Raw genomic sequence first — 7,673 nt, forward strand, 5'->3', positions numbered from 1 at the left:
TACCTTCAGCTAGCATCTGCCCAAAAAACTCTTCCTTCGATTCACCATTTCTAACCCAAACCAAAAGCTTCCAAACATCAAATTAAGTCCCAAATGAACCCAAATACCACCTCCACATGTCCTAGGCACCACAACCCCAAGAACCCTAGCCAAAACTCCAATTAATTCCCCACTTTCCAACCCAAAAACCAGCTGGAACTTAACTAAGAAAACAGAGCAAAACCAAGAGTTCTAATGGCTAAAAACTCACCTCAATCTCAGCAACACACCCACTTCAATGGTGGAGCATAACCCTAGCTTATCCCAGCTTGGTTCCTTGGCTTGATTCCTCAAAAAGAAGCTTGAAAATTCAAGGAGAAATGGAGGAGAAAAACCATCGGGAGAGAAGGGAAAATAGGACTCTGTTTTTGTTACTCTTCTACAGCCTTAATGGCTGATATCAATCTCATAGGGTGAAAAGACCTAAATGCCCTTAGGTCTAAAATAAAACCTTAACAGCCACCAAGGGCAAAACCGTCCTTTTGCACCTATTTCGTTAATCATAATTAACACCCTCCAATTCCTGTTATTCTCAATAACTTCAAACACCAATAAATCATATCTCATTGCCCTTTAATTCCCGGTAATGCTCTAATCATTAAAATCACCCCGAGACTCACCCTGAGCCTCGAACTTAAACATTTTATGACCTGACCGAACACTTGCATTCCATGATCGTCTCATGCCGAAAGGCTCGAACAAATCCACATATAATGTGGTACCATCATAACTCACCCACATGCACGAAAGTACACAATCGCGCCCTCAATGGGCCAAATTACCAAAATGCCCTTATAATTAAAATACACCTATATGCATGCATTCATCATCATATAACAATATAATTCACATAAACATGCATATGATCACTAAATAACATAATAAATCAATTATGGCCCTCCCGGCCTCCTAATCAAGGTCCTAACCCTTATTAGGAGATTCGGGCATTACACAGATACAGAGTCTGATATCTTGCCTACTGACTGCGAGCCCGGTGATCCACCCTCCAATCCACAGGCTCAGACATCTCTTGTTGCCAGTGACACTAACAGTCCCAGTGCACAAGTACTACAGCTTGAGGAGGCAGCTGGGCTTGAAGTTGTTAGGAAGAAACATAGGCCTAAGCATTTTGATGACTTCACTGACCCAACGAAGAGGATGAGAGTAGATAAACAGGGGCTAGTTACTAAACCTTTGAGGAAGTGTGATTCGCAGCAGGAGAAGAGCTTCCATAAGTGGAAGATCAGGAAGATCGACAACAAGAGGGATCGAAACGTCCACACTGGGATGCACGGTGTGGCATGGTTCTTGCAGTTGCACACAATTCAAACTTGGCTTTAGGAATCAGTATGTAAATTACAATTATGTTTTCAATTCAATCATAAAATATATTGATGGTACTAATGAATTTTCATGTTTTTCAGCATATTGATGCCGCTCTGCACATGCTACGCTACCGATGCCACTTTTACCACATCGCATTTTGACAGGATGCTGCGATCATGAACACAACCTTCCCCGAAGTGTGCCTAGGTCGTTGGAATCATTTCAAGGAGACCAACACTAAGTATACATGGGACGATGTGTTGAAAATGTTGAAAGGCGATGAAAATCAATTCCTCGTATCCTGGCAAAATGTGAGTGAAATATATTTTGTCTTGCACGTTGATCAAGCTAAGCATTGGATCACCATTGAAGTCTCAATTCCATTATGGTGCATCAACATTTATGATTCTAACCATAGCATGCTTAATCCGACTATGTTGGCGGAAGTGATCAAGCCTTGGTGCTTATTGTTGCCTTGGTTGTTGTGGTGTTCTAGCATGTTTGATGACCATGAGGACCTCCAAGCAACTCCTAAGCAGAAAGCAAAGCCTTTTTCGTATTGTCGTATTTCTCATGAGGAGTGTCCTCAGACTAAGACAAGGTATTCCCCGATTTAATTAGTGTTTTTTTAAATCTGAATATTGAATTTATTTTTATCTTGTATTGATACAAAATTGATTATATGCAATGGAGATTATGGTATGTTTGCCATCAAACATATCATACATTTGTTTTCTAGGCTACCACTCGATACCGTTATCGATGAGAACATGCAGCATTTTAAGACCAAGTGGTGTGTGGACCTATTCTATTAGAATTTGTCACTGTGATGCTCTTTACATTTTTTTGATACACCTCTTGTATAGTATAGTATATAGTTAGTTTTGTATGTGGTTTTTTATCAAACATTATTTTTTTATAAAGTTATTAAATAAAAAACTATTGAATTCACAAAACTTGTCTGCCTCGACAAAACTCAATGTGCCAAAAACACTGCCTCAATAAGACTCGATTAGGTCTAGAATAATACTTAACCAAATCTGCCTCGATAGGCCTTGATAGGACTGAATAGGTCCAGATTAATACATGACGATATATGCCTCGATAGGCCTCGATGGATCCAGATTAATACATAATGATATTTGCCTCGATAGGACTCGACTGGACTCGATAGGTCCAGATTAATACATAACGATTTATGCCTCGATAGGCCTCGATAAGACTCGATTAGCCTTGATGGGTCCAGATTAATACATAACGATATCTGCCTCAATAGGCCTCGATAAGACTCGACTGGCCTCGATGGTTCCAGATTAAGGCCTGTCGAGGTAGACTGACTACTGTGTCGAGGCCAATCGAGGCAGATAGGAAAAGTTTTGTGAAGAGCTATTTATTTAGATCAAAACCAAAAAAGTATTAGGAGAGGTACCTTAATGAAATAAATGCAGCAAAATCAATTGAATTATTATAGAACACAAATTTGTAAAGCCTAGCCTTACTTGACTTCCTATTATGCGCACTACCACCACATTTGCTACACTTACGTGGCTTGACGATCTTTTCCTCGCGTGAAGCATAGAAGTTTGTCTTTCGCTAACACAAATGACAGGATGACAGTACTAGAATCCACGCATAAAAACACTGAGGAAAAAGAAGCAATACAAGAAATGACCATCTTCTGCTACAAAATCAGTAATTGTACCTGGGATCTTATGCTCCAATTGACACAGGTATCCAAGTAACTTGGAGTATGATTCCTCAGGTGTCCCTCAGACATACAGGAGAGCTTTTTCTCTACATCTCCATGTCTTCTCATAGCTCATTTCGACCCCAGAATAGTGCTTCATGTCCTCCCTTATGTTGTTTTCCATGTACCGAGTACCATCGGTAGCAAATTTCCTCTTGATTAGGTGGCCAACAATCCACAGTGATGCTTGATGGTGGTTCTTATCTCGAATTTCTTGTGAGCAAGTGTGTACTTCGTTGTATACAGTAATCTCGAACATTTCATATCACATTTTTTTCTTTCCCCTCAATCTCCAACCACAATCAGGATCCTTGCAGGTAATGTACCACACATCAGTACCAGATTTCTTCACCATAAACTCAAAATTATTCTTCATATCAAATATGGATGCTTTGGTTTTCAATTCAAGCTTGTTTTGAAAGAACTTGCAAAGGTGCAATTCTCCTGAAGCTTTGTTGGTTGAGGAATGATGTTGAAGTGAGGCATCTATATCCTCTTTGGTGAACATGGGAGCACTTCATGTTCTACGATCTTCACCTAAGTCCAATGGAGAACTCCATCTAAAACTATCATCTGTTCTACTTGGACCTGGACGACTATTGCTGGTCTTAGGTGTTTGCCGATCTTTTATTCTGCGCTCCTCAACTACCATAACATTTGAACTCTGCGTTGGAAAATCTTACCTAATATCTGGCCCACCAGCATCTGTTGCATCAGCAGCTGGACCCTTTTTGACAAAAGGATCGTAGACATAGGGATCATACTCCGTTGTGTCATGAAAGTATGGCGGATCTCTAACAGGGATATCATCATGGACTATAACGTCTGGATTTGTCTCAGGAACAAATGTCCCAACCTCACTTTGAGTTCCTTTGAAACCATGACATGGGGGAGAAATATTCTCTTCAAATCGAACTTATTTATTAACACTGGGAGAGGTCGATGAATTTCTTATACCTCCCTTCTTAACCAATGTCGAACATAGAGGAATTAGCTTCTCCACAGATTTTGATGCTAACCCAATGAATGCATGCACATCCTATCATTTTTTATAACGGTAGGTTTGATGGATTGTGAGAGGCATGTGTACGGGACCTCAATTTTCAAGTCATACACACATTTATCCACTTCAAGCTCATCGTACAGAATGTCAAGCAGTTGCTCATACGTCACACCCTTCTCCAAAGGCAGAACTTGATTTTTAGCATCCCTAAAAATTCAATCCCTTTTTTCCAGTTCCCAAACACCATTGAATGCAACAAATATGGAAATAGTCGAATTTGTATCAAAAAAACAAAAAAAAAAAGGTCAAAAATTAAAATTATAACATAAAACAGCAAAATATCGATTTCTATCGAGATATGTCGAGGCCTATCGAGGTCAACCTATCGAGGTCTATCGAGTACAATCGAGGTAGACTGACTAAAAAAATTTCTTATGAACCCATTGAGGCACATACTACATACATTAAGTACTATGCCTCTATCGAGGTCCATTGAGGACCATCGAGTCATATCGAGGTAGCCTATTGACATAAACGTATGAGGGTTTTATCGAGGTCCATTGAGAACCATCGATTCTCATTGAGTCATATCGAGGTAGCCTATTGACATAAACGTATGAGGGTTTTATCGGGTCCATCGAGAACCATCGAGTCTCATTGAGGCATGTCGAGGTAGCCAATTGGCATAAAAATATGAGGGCTTTATCGAGGTCCATCGAGGACCATCAAGTCTCATCGAGACAAACAAAAAACCCAGAAAATCCAAGAAAGGAATGAAAATCCATTCCGACCGTGAAAATTACAATAAAACATGAAGGCATACACAGATCTGTTTGAAATAGCACAAGCAATGTAGATAAACAAGTTTCCTCACTACATATAATAAATATATACTTACCCATATGATTTTTCCCCTAAATTCGAAAGAGAAACCAAAATGAAGTTTCTTTGCTTGAAAGGATTCACAATTTTCTTCTAGATTCGAAATACAAAATGACCTCGAAAATTAGTATAGATTAAAATAATGGTGGTTGTCTGTGTATGAGACCTTAGAGAGATAGAGAGGGAAAACGTGAGAGATGGAGAGAGAGAGAGAAGACAATAGGAGAAGAAAATAGGGAAATAAATGAGAGGGGTATTTTTGGAACTAATGAAGATACTAGGATCAAATGCATATGTATACAATGGGTATGGTATTTTTGTTATGGTACCCCATTTAATGCATCAATAGTCAAATTTCTCTTTGTCATTATAGATTGTCTCCCCCATTTTGTATCCCATCTCCTCTTATTTATTGTGAGGAGTTTAGGATTACAATTAGATCATGGGCCTAAGTTATTGGGCTTGGCTTGCAAATAATACATTACAACAGAAATACAATTATATTTTGATAAATGACAACTCTGTACTCCTTTGCTAATTCTTTTAGCGTGGATTTTGGGTGTTGAACGAGCAAGATCCTTCTGTTAGCTTGTAATGGTTTGCCTTGTGCGAACAAAGGTTGAAGGATGTGGCTATGCGACCAAATCCCTTCTGTTAGTGCTTGGTAGTGTGCTTTGTACTTTGTGAGAACAGGAACTCCTTTGTGCTTTGTGAGAACAGGAACTCCTTTGTGCTTTGTGAGAATAGGAAGCACTTTGTGCTTCATGAGAACAGGAAGTATTTTGTGCTTCGTGATAACAGGAAGTACTTTGTGCTTTATGCTTTGTGAGAATATGAAGTACTTTGTACTTCGTGAGAACAGGAAGTACTTTGTGCTTTGTGAGAATATGAAGGTTATGTGTTTTATTCATCATCCCTTTATAATTGTTATTTTTTGAAATGTCATAAATCCCCAAAATGGGTACAACACAATTCACCAAGTTTAGGTAAATTACAACATTGTCCATAAAGAATACAATAAAAAATCAACTACTACCCACATTTACATAAATACCCTCATTTAGCTATATATTTCTTACTCTAAATATACAATCCAATAATAAATACTGACTACAGCAAGTTGACTCCTGAATTTTTTAAGCTTATGTGGGCCATTGCCCTATACACCTTTTTCATCCAAGTACACATTCTTGTACAACAAAGTTAGGCCTCATCATTTTTTTTAATAAATAAGAGTGTTACTCATTCTACCATAGTAACATTATCAGATGGCTTTTTCTTTGTATTTGAAAAGAGAACATAAATAATACTATAATAGTATGACAGAATTCATAGTAATAGTATGGACAACATTGAAGAATGTGTAGGCCTATGTCAACGTTTCTCGTATGAATGAATCACATTTTTTCACCTCATAATATTTTTTTAAAATTACATTTTCAATAAAAAAAAAGTGTTATATATAAGTTAAAAAAAAGCATTTTTTCAGAAAAGGAAGTAATTGAGTTCAAAACTTCTACTCTAGAATAGAGTACTACATGTCAGTTTAATGAACCACAAAAGAAGAAGGCCATTAATAGAGATAGAAGATGAAGAAGGAGAAAGAGTGACCAAAGAAGCAAGAGCTTAATCGACCTTGAATTTGAAGAGCTAAAATGGTTTATAGATCTGGGTTTTTTTTTCTCAGAAGATGACATGGAATATATCAAGCTTGACTTCAAAAATTTCTGGTTTACAGAGATCAGGAAATAAAAATAAGAAAGAAGAAGAAGAAGAAGAAGTAGTCGAAGATGAAGAAGAAGGTGTTGATGATAACGATTCTCGGATTTCTAGTAGGGGTGCACATATGGACCCGCCCGACCCGCACCCAAAAAACCCAAAAAAATGACGAAACCCAAAAGGTCGAGTCGGGCTCAACTCTAGGGTCCTGTCGGGTCAGGTTCGGGTGTAACAAATTTAAGTATGTCGGGTTTGGGTTACACCCAAACCTGACCAAGTCTTATTATTATTATTATTTTTTTTTCAGTTTTTACTTTTTAATTTTACTTTTTAGTTTTAAAAATAAAAAACTAAACCCTAAACTAAAAGACCCTCCCCCCAAGTCCCGACCCCTCAGCCCCAGCCCCCATCCTCTTGCTCGCCTCAGAGCGCCACCACCCACCCACCCAGCCCGACCAGACCACCACCCACCCAGGCACCCACGATCCCACGCCCCATGGTCCCGACTCCCCACCATTGGTCCACCTACAGTCCCACGCCCACCTCTCTTGCTTCTCCTGCTGTCCTGCGACGACTCGTTCTGATTCTACGGAGGTTCATTGTCAACGCCAGCAAGGCAAAGGGAATAGACAGGAGCACACTAGGCTCAACAGGCAGGGGTCACACACGCACGGCAGTCGGCACCACTCGACAGAGGTAATTTTTTTATTTTATATTTTAAATGTATATATATTTATATTATAAATATTAATGTGTGATTGTACGCTTATATAATATATAATATATATGATGATTATGATGAATAATACATAATGTTTGGTTTGAATTGAAATTGTTATTAGTTAGTTAGTTTAATGGATATTGGATTTGGATAATTGGAATTTTGAATTGTTTTGCTTAATTGTATATGTAAAATTAAAATTGTTATTAGTTTAACTTTGATGTATATTTGATATT

This window comes from Humulus lupulus, chromosome 5 (assembly GCF_963169125.1).
Source record: "Humulus lupulus chromosome 5, drHumLupu1.1, whole genome shotgun sequence".
NCBI classification, from domain to species: Eukaryota; Viridiplantae; Streptophyta; class Magnoliopsida; order Rosales; family Cannabaceae; genus Humulus; species Humulus lupulus.